Source organism: Numida meleagris, chromosome 16, assembly GCF_002078875.1.
Source record: "Numida meleagris isolate 19003 breed g44 Domestic line chromosome 16, NumMel1.0, whole genome shotgun sequence".
Classification (NCBI taxonomy): domain Eukaryota; kingdom Metazoa; phylum Chordata; class Aves; order Galliformes; family Numididae; genus Numida; species Numida meleagris.
This window is the reverse complement of record NC_034424.1, coordinates 9,351,607-9,370,584: the sequence shown is the minus strand read 5'-3', so window position 1 is coordinate 9,370,584 and position 18,978 is coordinate 9,351,607. Positions and strand designations below refer to the sequence as shown.

The window sequence follows — 18,978 nt, the reverse complement described above, 5'->3', positions numbered from 1 at the left end:
AATTAAAAGCTTTGAAATGACCTTGAATCTAAAGCTGTCTTGAAGTAAATGTATGGCTTTTCTTCATTGCAGAAGAGGTTAGGTACAATGGTGAGCTGTGCTGCACGGTGGAACGCATAATGGCGGCCTTGGGTGAAGGTGGGAGGTATCCAGAGCGCAGCCAGGCACTGGCTGGCCGCACACATCTCTAGTTGAAAACAAATGTAAAAATGAAGTGGGCTGTTATGTGGAAATAACCAGAGAACAGGACAATGTGCTCATGCCTAATTGCTTTGGAACTTTTTCTTTTAAACAGTTAACTCTAAAAATAATAATGAAATTCTTTCTCGTGTTCTTTTTGAGCCACTGCTTTTTGTATTGAGCTGTGATTAGGAATTCTGATTTTTTTTTTTTTACTACAAGAAGGTATCCTGTTTGTCAGTAAGGAAGATAATGCCCCGTAGCTCTTAATGTGATGCACTGCTACAGAGTAAGCTAGAATGTGCTGGAATCTCTTGTGGCTTATCGTATAGATGCTCAAAGAAAAGCCTCCTCCCATCTTGCCCTTCTCTGGGGCAGGGCTCAAGCTGCTTTCATCTCATTCAGTCTTTGCTGATCAGGTCGTGCTGGGATTAGTGATTTTGGTAGGATGAAATATTTCCAAGCTTGTCCAGGGTTTATAGCTGGTATGGGGTGAGGTAGGCCGGTGCTCAAATGATGAGCCTTGAGCTGCAACGCTGGCCAAGCAGAACGTGGCCCATCTGTGAAATGTGGTGGACAGCGGGGCTCCTGAGGTGGGAGTGCTCCTATTTTGATTTCATAGGGTGTTTAATTTCTGTGTAACACAAGGAGAGAACTCAAATGTCTCTGGTCTGTAAGCATGAAGGTGTCGGGTGCTGCTGAGCCAGCTGCCAGGGGAGCAGTGCTGGGATGGAGGCAGTCATGGTGGCACTCTGGCCTGGTTCTGCTCGGCATGGCCTGGTGACTGGAGCAGTCCCCTTGAGCATTTGTATGGCAAATGCTGTAGGAGTGTGTAAAGCAAGGGAAAGATTAACTTCTGCTGGAAGCTGATGGGAGCTGCTGTGGTGTTTTTTGGTTTTTTTTTTTGTTCATTTTAATGGAGCACTGGTTAACTGCTATGCCTGTACTTACTTAAATTAGAATTAAAGCTTCAGATTTGTCTTTAGAGCATCAGTATACCATAAACTCACTTGAAAATGATTTTTCCACTGAGAAGAATGGGAGCTTTGTTTTTTAAAAAAAACTGTATTTTTCCTGTGTTTAAGATAATCTCCTAGTACAATTGGAGACAAATATCCTCAAATATCTGAATGCTAGGAATGATGCTTCTCTGTTAGAATTAGAACTATTTTCTAGTTCTCAAACACCTTTCTGATATGCTTTTCATGATGCTTCAATGTGCTACCGCACTTAAAAGCTAATAAGACATGGCATCCCACAAAATGAGATTACAGCACTAGACAGATGTGGATGGAATGAGGCCCAAGGAGAAAGGAAAGTTTCTGGAATTGTGAGCAGCAGGAGCTAATGCAGTTTGCAAACACAGCAGACAGTAAGCAGAGGGAGGTGGTGAGAGAGAATCAAATTTCCCATTTCTTGTGTGTGTGCAGTCCTCATCCCTAGGAGGCCAAATGCTTAACATAAGCTTTTCATGCAATGAAACCCAAAGCTGGTGTTGGTAGGGCTGCAAGGGAAGCATGCCCAGTACTGGAAGGCTGTAAGTCACTGAATTTTGTGGAAGTTGTTTGAATCGGTAATAGAGGAAGGAAAGCATTTTTAACAGTGCAGAAATGCAGAATGCCAGCAGTAGGCTCCTATATATGGTACAGTGAGCATACCTGCTGCAACTCAACTACCTTGTTTGGTAATTAAGCTTTATAGGAATGTGCTCTACCCTAGGCCATTAGAAAGCTTTCACTCTTCCTAATGCAGTGTTCTAATGTTGATTGTGCGTTCAGTAGTTGATTTTAGTGGTTCAGTCTTTGTGTAGTAACAATGGAGGAGTTTGTTTTAATGTGTAGTGCTTACACCTATTTTTCACATTCTAGGGTTCTGTCGAGGCCCTTCCACAGAGCATGATTCATCCACTAGTAAGTACTAGTTAGTCTTCTCTCATTTCCAGGCTAGTGCAGAGAGCAGTCCTAGCAGGCTTTGGCTGTGTTCATTGCAATTAGAAGCTGTAATGCTATCTCCACTAATTAAAATTTGAAGATAAACACTGTTAAATTCATTAACCTCGAGGTTAAGGGAAAGCTGTTTCCAGAGCTCATTGCATGTCCATGCTTCTCCAGGATCCCTGTTTGTCAGTGCCGTTCAGGTACTGCTGCTGAATTTAAAGGACACGTCACAAGGAGCAGCACTGGTAGTGCTTCTAGTCTGAAGTGTTGGTGGTTGGCATCTTGGACCTCTGGGAATGCTGGATATTTACGACCTGATTTCTGGCAAGTTCTGTGTGTCACAGTGTGCTATCAGTTTTCGGTGGATGAGTATTAATCTGCATTGATAACTCTTCAAAAAATCAGTGGCACTTCTACTTTCTAAAATATCAGTTCTGTTTTTTAAGGTGGGTAAATGCAGGAGACCAAATTGGTAGATTTTGTTACAGTAGTATGCCAAGGACTTGTGTTGGACAATATTTTACCAGTGACCAAAAAGAAAATGTAAGATTTTCTCTAACGTATAGACAGCACAGAGATTTACAGAATGATTGTGCAATTGATCTTTCAATATTGGAGTTGTCAGGGCTGCCTGCTAGGCAGTATCCTATTCAACCAAAACATACTCCAGGTATAGCAGGTGGGAAAACTACATATCTAGGAACAAAGGTGGCATGCCTTCAGAAGGAGGAGGAATTAATGCTGAGAAGTGTTGGCTGTGAAACGGAAATCTGAGCAAGTGCCTGTCATTGCAGTGCTTTAGGAAAACACTAATGTGATCCTTTGGGAGCTGGAAGTCCATCTTTTATGTTTACTGCCTATCTAATGCTGACAGTGCTGTACTGGAACACTAATATTGTAATGCTGCATAAAGCCCTGATCTGTGACCAGTTTAAACAGGACCCAATATAAACAGAACCATGGACTGAAGCTGAGTTCAAATTAAAAATACAAAATAACGGAAGTTTTCTTTTACTGTTACTACTTAATTTCATAGGATTTTTTGCCCTCAGGTCGGAATATAATGTCTTTACAAACAGATGAGCCTTGTGATAAGAGGAATATCGTATTCTGAAATTGTTATTTGTGATGATTGAATGGGAATGGACAATGCTGTTCTCATCGTCTGCTTTCGTGTTCAGAAGCCCAGCTTCTTCAGCATCTGGTTCAGTACTTCAAAACACGTAATCTAGGTTATGAATGAAACACCTTGATAGTAAATGTCACCAAACAGTTGTGAAACATCTCAGTATTAATCTGTGAAGAAAGGTTAACATGAATCTCAATTTTCAGGCAAAGAAACCCAGATGTTTTGGAAGGCACAGTTAGGTTTGACTACTGTAGCTTCTTTCCCATCAAGTGGACAACCCTGTGCATCTCCTGCAGCTCTTTGTGTTCCTTGTTTGAAGGATTTCTTCATAATTATGACTCCTTCTGGAGGGGGGGAAAAAAAACCCCAAACTTTTGCTTCCTGAATACAAGCACACAATAAGCTTTCCCTTTCTGTAGCCTAATTCTAAAGACAGACACAATTTCCATGATCTCCTCTGAGGGCTGAGTCGCACTGTGACCTCGGTGACAGAATGGTGGCTCTGAGCCCCTCTGTCTGCAGTGCTGCGGTACCAGGCAGGCCCTGCTGCATTGCCTGGCAGGCTGCAGTTGGCACTTTGGGGTGGGCGCTGCACTGCTGTGAGGGAACACAGAAGGTCCTGAAAACCTGCTCTGAAACTCATGGTAAAGCTGATACAGTGGCAACGCAGGGCTCCTTTCTGCCCTGATTTTTGCCTCTCAGGAGGCATTTCAGGAATCCTGTGACTTTCGATGGCATCAATAAATCAGACACCACACCGACAGAATTTTACTGGAATGTAAACAGATGTTTAAAATAAGGATGTCTGCATAGTGTTTGTTTGAATACAGTGTAGGTATGGCTCTTTAAGCACTGGGAACATTGAACTGCTGTGATTATCTGCTTTCAGTTGCATGTGCTTTCTGCCTTCAGTTGTATTTGTGGATAGGAATTGCGATTGTTTTCCTTTTTAACACAACTCAAAATGCTTATCAGGAGATGACCTTACCCCGCTCCCCTCTCCAAGCAGCGTGTTTTCCTCACTGAGGTGAGATGAGCAGCTCCACCCGATGTAGGGGAAAGGGGAGGAATGTCTCTGTATGGTAGAATTAGCTGATAAGGGATAATGAATCACCTTTAGCTCAGGTCTGTTTAGCAGCAGCTGATCTGTGGAGCTGCTGGCTGGTCAGCCTCGCCTCGGACCCTGGGGAGAGCATGGAGCAAATCTTCCTGAGAGATGTTCCCAGGCATGTGCAGGATGGGAGGCAACTGAGACCACTCTGGGTTTACCAGGAGCAATTCATACCTGACCAGTCTTGTTCCTTCTCTGAAGAAATGACTGGACCCATGAATAAGAGAGCTATCTGCCACTCAGCTTCATGTGTGCAAGGCTTTTGATGGAGTCTGCCATGTACTCACTGTAACCAACTGGGGAAATGTGAGTGAAGACCTCCCCACGCTGTCTGGCTCGAGGGGCAGCAGCTGGTTGTTCAGAGGCAACGGTGGCCCCTCAGTGAGTAGTGTGCTTGGGGTCAGTGCTGGGTGATGGCATGGAGCATGCTCGTTGGACTGGCAGATGGCACCAGACTGCTCTGGAGGGCACAGCTGCTGTTCAGAAGGACTTCAGTAACCTGAAGGAAAGGGCTGACTGAAACATCAAAGTTCCCCAAGACAGATGTCAAGTCCTGCATCTGGAACATAGTGGTGTGGGCTGGGAGCAGCTCTGCAGAAAAGCATGTGGGGCCGGCAGTGAACCTCAGGAGCTTGTCTGTAGGGTGTGCTTGTGATGATAACAGTTGATTGTGGGCTGGCTTGTGCATAGCCAGCAGGCTGAGGGGAGTGACCGTTCCCCTGAGTGGCGTGGTGTAGCTGCAGCTGGAACACTGAGGTGGAGGGGAGCTGCAGTACGCCCAGAGCGGGGCTGCTGGGATGGCTGGGGCAAGAACACGTGACAAATGAGGACAGGCTGAGGGGATTGCATTTGTTTAGCTTGGCGAAGAGGAGGCTAAGTGGGGATTAATTGGCACTCTTCCAGCCCTTTAAAAGTGGTTATAGATAAAAATGAAGTTAGAGTGTTCCTCCAGAGGTTTGTGGCAAAAGGTCAAGACAATGGTTGTGAGTTGCAAGAAAGGGAATTCCTGCTGGATGTTTCAGGGAGCATGGGAATAAAGATTTTGTTGGGAGTGTTGCAGCACTGGAACAGGTGTCCAGAGAGGCCGTGGCCTCTGCATCTTTAGAGATGTTCAAAGCTTAGTGAACAGCCCCCTGAGTAAGCCAGTCCAACCTTGAAAATAGGTCTCCTTCCAGTGGAAGGTCAGCTGGATTTTTCTTTACAAATGTCCTTCTCTTTGCAGTCACATCTTTGCAGAGGATCACTGCACTTTATCAGACAGATTCATCTGCGAAGTTAATCTTCCACTGGTAAAGCAGTGGAAGATGCAAGTCACTGAATCTGCATGCTCTTCTGCTTGTTCTGATCATAGCACTCCTGCATTTGTTCAGGGCACTATGTCTTGCGCACTGTACTCTTTCTGAATGTAAATGATAACATTTGGTGGTGGAGTACCAAAACTCATGCACCGATATTTTCAAAGTCCAATGCTATGGCACAGGTTCAGGCTAAGTTCATTTCTAGGAGAAGGGTCCATATAGCCCTTCAATTAGCATGAGCGGGACAAGGGCAGTCAGAGGTCAAGAGAAGTTCAGAATACATAACCTCTTTTTGCTGGTATTTCCAAATGTTCCTCATCCTGCACAGCCCTCCAAGCTCTCCTCGCCATCGTGTTTACTATACAGCTGTAAAAGTCAAAGAACAAGGCCTGGCTTGATACAAGGGAAGTTGGAGATCGAGTGGTTGAGAATAGGTAGCATTGTTGTTTAAAACAGGAGAAATAATTGATTTATGTTATGGTGGCCAATTAGGCTGTAAAGTAAGAAACTCTTAAAGCAACCCTGTGGCTTCAAGGCAACTCTTTGCTCTGATTTCTGCTTAGCAAATGGGGGTACCCCAATAAAGGTCATCAGCTCCGTGAGCTAAATTATTAATTCCTTTCATGCCACTCCGGGCTTGTAAACAGTATATAATACAGGAAAACAATTGGCACTGTTCACTTAATGGGCAGAGGAAAAGGTCAGAGGGTAAATAGTTGTATTGGCAACAGCTGGTCTTCATAGCTGAGCAGACTTTTGTCCTCTTCGTCTCTTAGAGCAAACCTGTTTCCAAAGTCATAGCTGGTTGTTGATCTGTATCTCTTAGCTGAATTGTCTTTAGGAATTTAATGTTGCATATAATTGTGAAAGTAAAAGGGCTGGCGGTGTGAGGGCGAGGGAGGTGGATAAGAACACTTCGTTGTCAACCCAGTCAAGGCAAGTTGTAGAGAAAGTACTTGTGCTTTGGTAAAGTTGTTATACAATTTTTTTTGAAGTGTGATTTGAGATTAATAGGCTCTAAACACTCCTTTGGCAGCAGCATGAGAACAGAAGTGCTGCTGTCCTGGTGTCACAGACTTGCCCTGTTCTGTGTGTGGGAGCTCTGGGGGCTCTGGGCCCGCTGCAGGGACAGTGTTACTGGGTTCCAGCAGCACCTGCCAGAACGTGGAGGCAGTTCTCAGAACTTTGGGCTTGAGCAGAAGGATGCTGGCCTTGGTGAACGTATTGGTGAATATACTGGGAACTAAAAGTATATGTTAAGTCAGGCATGGACTGAAGTTTTCCCATCCTAAGAGGTATTGTTGTGCTTTTGTTGGCTGTACCATTTGAAGTGGCATCATAGTATCAAAAGTAGAACTACAGGACTTGAAAAATCCACACCAGGTTGCTCTTCAAATGCTTAAGGCTCAAAAATCACTCTTCCAAAGCCATGTGTTGCTTGGTTGCCTTTTGCATGATACTCGATGACTTTTTGCAGCTGTTTGCAGGTGTAGCTTACTGCCCAGGTGGTTTCCTCCTGCAGCTGCTGCTCTGCCATCTGGTGCTGGGGCAGCTGGGCTGCTCCTACCAGCCGGCAGCAGGTAACCTCCAGATAGATGGCCATCTGCTGATCTGCTGCCTCAGCCTTTCTGAAAGCTCAGCTGTGCACAAAAACAGCATCTCTGTGGGCTTACCGGTTGGGCTTGCCAATTCTACCACTGTCAGAGTAAAACTAATGCTGCACTTATTTTGGCTATGTGTGAAAGTATATATGGCTTTGAATAGGAAAAGCAAGAAAAAAAAATAACCACAAGACTCTTTCCAAGTATCTGAAACTGTTCAGAAGTCCTGAGCAGCAAATACCTTTATTTCAGCAGGGAACAGGAGAGGCATAACCCAGTGCACTTCTGACTAAGCCTGTCATTGCTGTCATGGTGACCGGCATTAAGTGCATTGAACTGAAGCTGCTGGTCCTGTGCAATAAGACCAGGTCTCCCAAGCAGAGTGCTCACAGATGCAGCAGGGAATTGTGGCAGGAGGGTTCCTTTATCACAGGCACGGTGCTGTCTGCCCTGTCTGTTCCATGACAGCGGTCTGCTGAAGTGTTTACATCTGTGTGGTTTGCCTAATTACAGCAGAACTTTCCACTTCTCAGTGTAAACAATAGTCTTTAGTGAATTGCTGCTGCTGAATAAATCAGAACTGTAAGAATGTGGAAGATGTGGTTTGGGCTGACAGTGAGCTCTGGCTGGGGCTGCACTTCTGGGGCTGCTCTGTGCCTGAGGAATGTAAACTCATAGTGTGTGTTTACTGGGTCTTAAAACTAAATATGACGATATATTTATTTGCTAGTATCAAAATGATGGACACTGATTTGTCCAACTCGGGCATTTGTGGTCATGGGATAAGAGTAAATGTCTATTTTGAGGAAGATCAAGATCCAGAGAGAACACCTCTTCATTCTACCCAATCTCAGATTAGGATTGACCCTGTTATTGGAAAATGGCTTTTTCTTGGTTTGGCTCCTGGAAAGTTGGATCCTTCCCAAAATGCAGAGGGCACCTAGCACTTGCTTCAGATCACAGTCTGATTTTGGTTTTTATTAGCAAAACACAGGAAGGTCTGTCTGTTTGCTCTTTCAGCTGTTAAAAAATAAAGCTTCTGGAGTGCCTTTGTCTTTAAAGGCATTGCTTCTGGTACTCCTTGGGCTCAACTGTCAGTGTTCGGTGTACTTCTGGAAGGGAATCTGTCTTCCTATCAGGGATCTTTCGAGATTGCACTAGACAGACAGCATAGCGTCTCTTTTCACTCTGCAGTAGTGCTTTCACTTAAAGATGATATTGTATGCAGCCTAAAGCTGTCAGAATTTGGATTCCTTCATGGTGAAACCATTCTTAAACTGCTGCAGATCAGATTGCTGGATGTCTGCTCTGAAAGCAGGTCTGCAGATAATGGATATGTGTGAGAGAGACTGTAAAAGAGGAAAGGGCAACATTGCTTTAAAAACTGCTTCTCAAGTGTAAATTTTCAAAATTAAAGGCTGCTTAAGGCACTTGGTAAAATGCACATCACAACTTTCTCATTTTCACTTTCCCACTAGCTACAGATGTGGAGCAGATGAGTTCTTCTCCTGTCCTTCCTATGAACTCCATGGCCAGTAAGTACCTCTTTTTCTTGCTGCATATAACGAGGTAGAATTTCTTGCTCTGGGATCATGTAAAGGGATGCACCATACTTCCCTGTACAGACTTGGAGGAGTTCTACTGCTAATGCTTCATCACAGAGGTGAGGATCTGACACTGGGTCAGGTCTTTCCCACAAAAGTAGCACCAAGCAGGTCTGCAATCACTGCTTACGCAGTAGAAGGTTGCATAAGGGGCTTTTCCTCTGGAGACACATCAGTGAAAGCTGTAAAGTTGATGCCTGAATGTTACAGAGATACAGTGAAAGTAAAACGTGAGGTGCTGGTAAATTACTTTGTGGTAAAAGTACTGGAAGCGTTTCCATATCACACTTGGAAATTCAGTAGCTGGAGATTTCTAATGAAACTGGGAGCAGTCAGTGAAATCCTCTTCTGCTTCACAGTGTGACTCTGTGCCTGTAGCATTCTGTGACCACAACACTGCGCTGCTCAGCATCTAAAATGTGAATTTGGAATTCCACAGTACTCCATCTAGTGGTGTCTGCTGTGTCCGAGGAGCAAATGCATTCTGTTGGTTAGAATCCGCTAGATGGCAACAAGTCGTTGTCAGATGTAATGGACCAAATTCAAAACAATTGTATTCTGAACAGGGGGATGATCTCTGTGCAAGTTTTTCATTTAAAACAACTTATGTCATTTTTGAAGTTTTCAAGTGTGGCAGACTATGAACAGACATTCATTTAAAAGCAATGCTCAGATGTTCCCAGCTGCCTGTCCTGTTTCAGGACACCGGCCTTGCCTCCTGTTGTTGTGCTGGTGGCACTTAATTTATTGGGGAACTTTGAAGCTTTGGAGAACTGTGGTTCCTCTGCCATGAGAAACGTAGAGCTAATGAAAATATTGCTTAATGTTCTGTTGAATCTTTGTAGCCTGACATAGATTAGACTTTATGCATGAGAGGCCTCAATGTAGTAAAAAGTATTAAAACAGAACTTAATTTTCATCATATTCTCACACGAGCATATTATCTGCCAAATACTAAAAGCAAAGGCTGTCTAATGTGAGTTGAGCAACCTTCTTTTTTTCCCTTAAGTAATTGTTTATTATTCCTAGTCTGGATGTGTCTAGCTACAGCTTTCTTGTCTGTTATCTTTGAACTGAAAAATGCCTGTCAAACTTTTGTTCCATATGAAGATATTTTATATAAACTTCTGATACACTAAATAAACTGAGCTCTTTGAGTTCTTTCGATGTCTTCCTGTCTCGTGCTCTGACCGTGGGTGCTGGTGGGCAGGCTGATCGCGGTGCCTGCTGGTAGAGGCCCTTGGTGCGCAGGTCGTGCTGCCCGCCCCGCGGGGCCGTGGTCGCTGCTGGGAGGGGGCAGCTGGTGCCACAAACATGCGAACTGCCCCAGGCACGAGTGTCCAAAACTCCTGAATGTCTCTGCTAACCTATTTTCCTCCCCCCATAGATTTTTTTTTTCTTGCTGTCTCATTACTAAACAGAAGTGAAGACATAAGGATTTTCACAGTGGAGCAGAAAATGGAATTCTTATGCATATTTGTGCAGTCAGAGCATGCAACTGTGGAGTGTCTGCTTAAACTTCCTGCTTTTGCATTAGCAAACCGTACTGTAGTCTTTGTTCCTGAAATGTCTTATTTGGAATAATTGAAGTGAGTTATTTTCATATTCCTTTGCAATAAGGATGAGCATCTGTCAAGGCTTTCTTTTGTGTTTTCATACAGATGTGTGGAGAAAACCAGTTTAGGCCAAAAGATATTTCAGTGTTTAAAATAACATGAAAGTGCTTTGTTGCTTATTATTAAATAACCCATTGGAAGAAGTCCACACTGTGCACTCATACTGAGTCTTCCAAATGTGCTTAAGTCTGCAGTTTCAAAGGCAAAATGTCCACCTGCATCCACACCAAGCCCCTGCCTTGTTTCAGGCAGTCTGGCGGGCGTGCTTCCAGCTGATCAGTCCTGTGGTGCTGCAGAGAACTTTCTAGATGTGACCGCAGCCCCCAGCCCTGAGTGTGCATGCTGGGGCAGCGCTCACTGGTGGTGGCTGACACTGAACAGAGCCCCTCTGTCACGCGTGGGAGGACTTATTCTGAAGTCCCAGTTCTGCAAGTTATAGTCTTCAGCTTGTCTATCTGTTGAACTCAGCAAGGCTGTTCCTGACTGAAATAAAACAATGTTGTCTTCCAGCAGAACAAGCAAATGGGGATTTATTACTAATATTCACCTAATTGGAATTCAAATGTCATTAGCAAGTTGTTCTGACTTGAACTGTGCAGCAGGCGTACAGCTGGTTGTTGTGCCGTGCCCTGTGCTGCGTGTCTCAGCAGGCCGCTTCCAAAACACCCAGCCAGCAGCTGCAGGGCTAAGCACGGCTCAGGAAAATGCCTGGGCCCATTTAGCAGTGAATTGACCATGGCACTGCTGGGCTGAGCAGTTCCCACTCGTCCCCAGCTGGCTGTGCCCAGCGCTATGTTCTGGGGTCTTATTTAAGAAAAGTAAATCATGTCTGAAGTTGCATTTGAACTTGTTCTGTGTGAAAAGATACTTGAAGTCACTGACAAGAGCCAGTAAGGAATCTATTTCTGCTCTTCAGTAAGCTTTGTGTGAGTAAAACTTCACTTAAAGAACACTTCACAGCAAGAATAGTTATATTCCAAGATACTGTTTTTAATGTGCTTCGGTGAATAGTACAGACTGGCACAGAAAGGCACCTGATCAGGTTTCCCTATTTATACAGATGGTTTGTATGCTTTATAAAGGATCCCCCATAGAAGCAGCATGGACTAACTCTGTCTGCGCTGAAGATGGATCATGACTGCTTTCCTGTACTTGCAACAGAAACACAGCCTTGAAAAAAGCTGTATTTTTGCCCTGCTAGAATATCTGCTTTTCTACAAGGAATGCTTATTTTATCCCAAATGTACTGCTTTGTAGAACATCAATCTTTGGGGGGGGAGGGGCTGCCAGGTAGCAAAGAGCATCCCAATGGACACATGCTCCCACATGAGCAGGGCTGACGTGTCCCACTGCTCCTGCTGAGCCCCAAAGCAGCCCTCTGGTTGGGGGCAGGTAGAACTTGACTCAGAGCTGCTCCAGCAGCAAGCAAGCGTCCCATTCCTGCCAGGCCCAGCCGCAAGCGAGCAGCGCGGCCACGCAGCCTCTTATTAGCCAGCTGGTCCGCAGTTTGCATTCATTGATCAGTGAGTTGATAGCAATGAAAACCCACCGACAGCAATGAATGTTGATTGCAGCCATTAGATGCTGGGCCGGAGTGCTGGCAGCCCTGCTGTGTTGTCCTGTGGGACAGGCGGCAGCGTGGTCCTCTCGGTCTCAGGGCACGCAGCTATTTCAGGGCTTCTTGAAGTCTTGGTGACTTCTGGAAAGTATGTTTACGTGGGGAGGATAGCAGAACAACATTCTGTGCTCTGCTAATGGCATTAAAAATAGGTCGTAAGTTACCTTTTTTGTAAAGCTGATTTGTTGGGTTACTCACAGATTCCTGCAGGCAGGCAGATGGCTTCTGTAGATCATTCCTGACTCTAGCACAGGGCTGGAGAGCTGCACATTCATCACTGGACCTTCCCCCTGCTCCCACTTAAATGATTTTCCAACAATTCTCGAGCACAATCCCTGTCCTCAAACTTGATGAGGGCTGGGTTTCATTCCAGAAATACTTCTGTTACAGCAGTATGAGAGACATCCTGCCCAAGCGTTTGTCCACCCGGAGGTTACTGCAGAGCCACCAGCAGGGCTTGCCCAGGGCCACGCTTCCTGGCGAGGAGTTCTGCTCTGTGGTTTTCAGACCCTCACGGTAGGGAAGCTCTGGTGGTCAGGGGACCAGATGCCCTGTACTGGCGAAAACATTGTGACGTGGGCCTGCTCTGGTGTTTTAATTCTGCTAGGTCATGTGATATAAGCTGATAAAGGTGCAAAGAGTGCTTCCAGGGAATAGCTGCCACTTTTAGGAGTCTGTGCTTTCTTGTGGGCCCGAGACAGATATCTTATGGATGTGTACAGAAGTAAAACTGCATGCGATCTCTTCTACAACAGCCCAAACCAACAGGCATGTGCTCTAAGTCTTTCCCATATGGTTTCTGTGGTTCCTGTGCTCTTGTGAGGGCATGTGCTGTTACAGCAGGCTGTGCACGGTGCTGCATCTGAGCAGCCAGGTGGGAAAACAGAATGGTTCCTGCTGAGCAGCCTGTGCATTTAGCTCTCCTTTCCTTTAGAACGAGGGATATTTGCCTGTGTACCTGCTTGTAAAGCGACAGTGTGAGTCACGGGAGCAGCTGGACCCTGTGGGGAGGAATCCAGTCCTGGGGCAGTGCTGCTGGTGAGCAGCTGCTGAAACCCAGTGCAGGTTCCTAGGAGCAAATGAGCTGACATTCCAGAGCTGCTTCTAGCCAAGCTCAAGTTGCCAGTCCAAATGGGTTTCCCTTCTGATCTGGTCTATATTCTGCTGTTTTGAACATATACCATCCTCATATTTGTTTCCAAGTATACCATATGCTGTGGATACATTACTGCTCTTGTGCTGTCCACACAAAATCTTCCATTACTCTCCGATACCTTGTTTTGCAGAAATTCTGGTCTAGCTCATAGTCTTTTAAAAATAGAAAACAACCATTTCTTACACACCAATTCATTTTTTGAGAAAGTAGAACTGGAAAAACTCCATCTCTGTAGCTTTCAATATTATCTGTAAATCACAACCTGTTAATAGCAACCATATGTGTATAGCTATGAAGATTCAAGCTCCATTTAACTGAGGGTTTGTGATAAACCTCAAGGTACAGTCAACGGTCGATGGTTTTTCTTAGTTCTCAAACTCACCGACAGCGTTGAATGTTCACTGAAGCTATCCAAAGATGGCTGTGTACATGCACCGTGCATACTTTCCATGCATATGTTTTCCATAGACCAGCAGTGGAAACACTGCTGAGGGCTGCACATTCTTTACTGCAAAGTCTTAAACTGCTGCGAGTATTTTAATTAGGAAATGGAACCGTGAGGACTAATGAATAGCAGAAGTATAACACTACCATTATCCATGTGAACTTGACTTAGCGCTTCTTAAAGCAGCTTTGAGTGTGTCTGAATGGCAGTTGTGAAAGAGCCTTTCTTCCTGCGGATGTGCGTATTGTCAGTAGCTGCTCTAAGGTTTTTAAAAACATTTTGGAGCCTGAAGCTCAGGTCACCCTCCAAAGGCAGAGCAGTGGGGCGGGGGCTGGCCGGGCTGCTCCTCAGCCACGTGATTCCCAGTGGATTCACCCCATGCTAAAACGTTTTCTGTGCTGGCTGCAGCGGGGGTGACGCTGCCACCCTTGTCGTTTGGGATTTAGTCTCTTTAAATTTCTATATTGCATCCAGTTATCTTCACTTTTTTCCACCTGGCTTGTGTGGTTTGAGAGAGAAGCTACTTGCAGCTTATTTTTAGACGTGGAATCTGCTGCTGTTCCTGAAACAACTGCTGGGGGTGAAGCGGAGCCCACAAAGTTAGCAGGAATCGTTTCACTGTAAAATTCTGCAGACTTCATTTTAATTCAGTGTTTTCTCTCATCCTAGGGACAAGAGAATTCTCTATGAATATAACTTAACAACCCATATGTAGTCTGTAAAAATACTTAAAACCAATCAGGTGTCTTATACCAAGCAAGCTGTATCTTCATGTGAGAGATGAGCATGTTCCCAGGATAGAACTCCCAGCTCAAAGTCAGCACTTACACGGACTGGTTTTAATGGTGCCATTAAGCATCAACTGATCCTGAAAATTAAAAGAACTCTCTGCAAATTAGTCTCACCTTGTTCCTGCAATCTTAGTTCTGAGTAGGAGCTGGTGGAGAAAAAAGCAACAAAGAAAAGCTGCACTACTAACAAGCAGCGAGCAGCCTGGAGCAGTGAGCCTCGTGGTGCCGAGGGGTGACAGCATGTGCCAGGTGAGCGTACAGCAGGGAAAGCACCTACAGACCAAGAGCAATGTTCTTAGTATTTATATGCTATGCTGTGACAGAGGCTTTCTCCGTAGCTCAGATTTTCCTCCCTTTGTGCCCCCTCGCCCTTCAATTTGGTCATGTTGTCACCTGGGCAGTGCTCAGCGCACGATGGTGTTTGTGCGGGCGCACAGCAGCTGTGGGAGGGCCGGGTACAAGTGCATTCACTTCGTCCCAGAGCAAACTGTAGCTGTGCTGTGAGAATGTTCTTGTTGTAGATGTGAGCATGTAAGCAGCAATGCCTGTGCCAGCAGCTTTCACGTTTAGCACTGATGCTTGTTTCTTCAACCTGCCCCCGAAGCTCACTGGAGGGCTACTGGATGCATCTTGGGACAATGTGAGATCGGGGCACAAAGGAACCGATCCACCCCGTTTGCCCTTTCAGATCGTAATGCTACAATGTTATCCCAAAGAAAATAAACAGAGCTCTTCTGGGACAGGAGGGAAATGCAACTGGTAACCATTTCTAATGATTTATGGAGGATTTCACAAGTTATTGTGATCCAGTTTTGAGCTGACAAATTTGCTGGTGGATGCAGCGTAACCCTGGACCTGGGCGAGGTGTTTGACTTAATAACGTGTGGCATCTTAAACTGGTATGATACAAATTTGCTGTGGCAAATGTTAAAAGGATTAAAAAATGACAAATGGGGAGGTCTCAGCGTGACCCTAAATGGGAAACTGAAGAATGACTGTGCCATGTTGTAAAGCACTGCTCAGTAGACCTGGGAGAAATGCAGTTTCAGTTGCAGGTTTTTGTTCTTTTGTTTTAAATGGAAAAACAAAGGATAGATGTAAACACGACTCCAGATCTCTGGATAAACAAAGCAGAAATGAATGTTTCAGTAGAGTCAAACGCAAAGTTCCATGTTTGGGACCAAGGACCATAGACTGTTCTGGCATCAAGGACTCTACTGTAAGAAGCAGTACTTGCTGTGGCAGGTCAGTGACTGCACGTGTGTGTGCAATCTAACTACAGTGAGGTACTGCTGAACAGGGAGAGAGGCTGTTGCATCTGCATTTAGTTCTCCTGTAACGGCTGGAATGGTACTTCGTCCTGATTAGTATGGGCTACGCTACAGAGATCGCTGAACTGAAAGGGTTTCTAAGAAGGTGAGTGGAGAGCAAAGGAAATAATCAAGGCTACTGCCAGTCTCTGTTTAGCTCAGGATCAAGTTGATCAAACCAGTGGAATGTGCCTGAAAACTGCAGATAGAATAAAGTCCTCTGAAGCACAGTGATGAAAGGCAGAGTTCTGTCCTGTCTGTTGGTGCCCTTACCCACGCCGCTGGAGCACAGCAGCACTGCCCCGAGCCCCACGGTGGCCACGGGGCTGCAGGGAAATGCAGAACCTCGAGCCTGGGATAAGTAGGAGAAAATGTTTGGCTTCAGAAAATTGGTGTGATCTTTTGTTGCAAGAGAGTATGGAAGAGTGAAAAGCTTCTTTCAAACTGCAGAGAGGTGACGCTGGAACAAAACAAAGACGGAGCAGAGGCTGAAAAAGCTGTACTTTTAAAATGGAACTTGCTTTACGTCCTACAGCAAACACACAAACTCTCGAAATCAACCCCCCCCCCCACGTGTTACCTGCTAAAAGAAGTATCTGTCAAATGTGCTTGTAGGGAGAACCGCTGCTGGGCTGGAAGATGCATTCGGGGGCTTTCTTGCTGACCTACTTACATAGGAGCGATCACACTGGATTAGGCTTCAGCTCCGTATCTGTCTCCTAAGTTGTTTTTGTGCAGGGATCAGCCACACAGCATTGCCAGCTCTGCCTCCCTCTTCCCCAGACGTCCCCAGGGACCAAGGACAGCCTCACCCAGGCACCCCTGGGAGGTGGGAGCAGCTCCTGCAGCACAGCACTGGTGCTCCTGCAGCGCAGCAGCAGCGCTCCCGCTCCCCGGGCTGCGAGCAGAGCCATGGGTGTGCAGCGAGCTGCATGTCAGCAGCGTGGGCCTGCAGCGGGCGTGGAACAAAGCGAGCTCAGCCCAGGATGTCTTATTTACTGCATCTTCATCTCGTTTTACATAATGTAAGAAATGTTCTGTTTAATTCGAAACAAAACCAAAACCAAGTGATGGTTGGGAGCGCTGCTGAATTGCAGCTGTCAGCTACAATAAAGCAGATCTAAACGGTGGTTAATGGGCGCATAGAAAAGGACACAAGCAGGAGAAACTTGCATATTTCCTACTAATCATCTGCTGTCTTCCAGATGGCGTTCAGCTCCCTCTCTCTGTCTCAGCCTCTGCACTTTCAGTAACCATGAATGAATTTTTCTTTGTGTGGGCTGTCCAGCAGCATCCCTGTGAACTCCTTTTATCCCACATCTTTTACGTTAGTTGCCCCGAAGATTACTGTCAATATCAGATTGTCAGGATAGCTGAGATTCCTCAGTGTTAAAAATAAATTCCTGCAGTTGTGCTCTGACACATCTAATGCTGGGTAAGCAGCTTCTGTAGATGTAACAACACTGTTGGTATATCCAACATGCTAGTGATTCTTCATCACTGAAATATTTGTCCTGCATTATTACAGTGGTGAACTCAGGAAAAGTAACTTCCTCCAAAGGACCCGCTGTGCTGAGCGCGCCTCTCGAGGGGCAGCTGATCTGTGCAAGCACCAAGCCCCAGCCTGGCTTCTTCCTTTCAGTATTTTTAGAAACTACTGGCACAGCTGTCAGTGTGGCAGTCCTGTTAGCAAAAACTACTTCTGCTGAAGAGAATGGACTTTCTGCTTTCAGATGGGGAACAGTTGGACTTGGCCAGGCTTTCTGTGGTAGGGTGGGCAGAAAATGCTATCTGCTCTTACACAAGTCTCAGCAGTGATGTTGGAGATACCCTTACACTTTTCTGAAACGCAAAATGTAGCTGGAGATCAGAACGTTAATTACTGGAATTACTATCTCTTGTTTCTGATCAGCATGCTGCAAAGCCTGCTCTGTGTGCACTGGTACATGCATCTTATGAGGAATGATTTTAAGACACTGAAGAGCAAAAATTGCATGTGTACTTCACAAAAGAAAATCTGTGTTGCAAAGTAATCAGAAGAGAGATTGGAAGAGTTTTTCTTTATATGACTGAATCCTGAAAGAATAGACTGACACGGGAGCCCCAATGCAAAGGGAAGGGAAGGTCCCCTCCGAGCAGGGACAGCTCCCAGGTGTCCTCCTGCAACACATCCCACATCTTGACTGTAGCGATGTACCTGTGTTCACACAGTGATAATACTTAAAAATACAGAAATATCTGCTCTGGAAGCAGTATGGAGAGGGAACAAATGAAGGATTTGCTTTTCACAGTCATGATGTCTTATTCATTGCTAACTTGTCCTGTGAAGATAATTAGTCTTCGTTTTTCAGCTATATAATCCAGCAGTTCTCATCTGCTGGACTTCTCGACTTGCAGTTCTTCTCACAAGAAACACCTCTGAAACGTCACTTTTTTGGCTCCACTTAGAAAGCACGGCACCTCTGGGTCAACTCTACGTTGCCATCTTGAAGTGTGTATTCAAGATGCATTTAGTATGGTGAAGGTGTTACTTCTAATACCTATTAGTTAAGTGCATAAAGCACCTATGTTGTTCTTGCTGTGAGGGCCATGCAGGTCCCCGTTCCCCTGCTGGGTGCCCACTGCTGTGCTGGCAGCACCAGATCCCACCCACCCCTGGCTCAGGTGTCTCAATCTTAAGTCCGTGTGTCAAAGGATGTGATGCAAGTTAATGTCCTCTGCCTGCAGAGCATCAAAGGGAGTGGTAATAATAATGCTTCCTACAGCATCCATAGGCACATGGATCCCGCTAGGTTTTTCTTGCTGCTAAAAGATAACGTGTAGCATCACAGATGAGAAAAAAGATAAGCACACACCAGAAAAAAGGAAAGGCCTTAGAGACCACTGATCTTTTAGATCATCCTGAGGGTTATGAAGAGGACACCCAATAATCTTTCACACAAGTGTGGAACGTACAAGCAGTCTGTTTCCTCCAAGCTGTGACCTACATGGTTCCCATACAACCCACGCAGACCTCGTTTCTGAGACTAAGGATTCCTTCTTGCCTACGCATTTAGCGTCCACTTCTCCAAGGCCCTGGTGCCACAAAACACGGGGAAAGAAGGAAGGGAAACAGCTGAGAGCCGCAGAAGTGAGCGCCTTGGTGAGGCTGCCTCGTGCTGCACCGCCGCAGCAGCTGCTCC

At 45.5% G+C, this 18,978-nt stretch overlaps 1 long non-coding RNA gene across 1 annotated transcript; it reads left to right on the top strand.

The window, feature by feature from the left end:
- On the top strand, window positions 1-10,031 carry LOC110406767. Its single transcript, XR_002443564.1, has 3 exons — window positions 1-2,090; window positions 8,735-8,791; window positions 9,220-10,031. It is a non-coding gene; the product is annotated as an uncharacterized LOC110406767 (long non-coding RNA).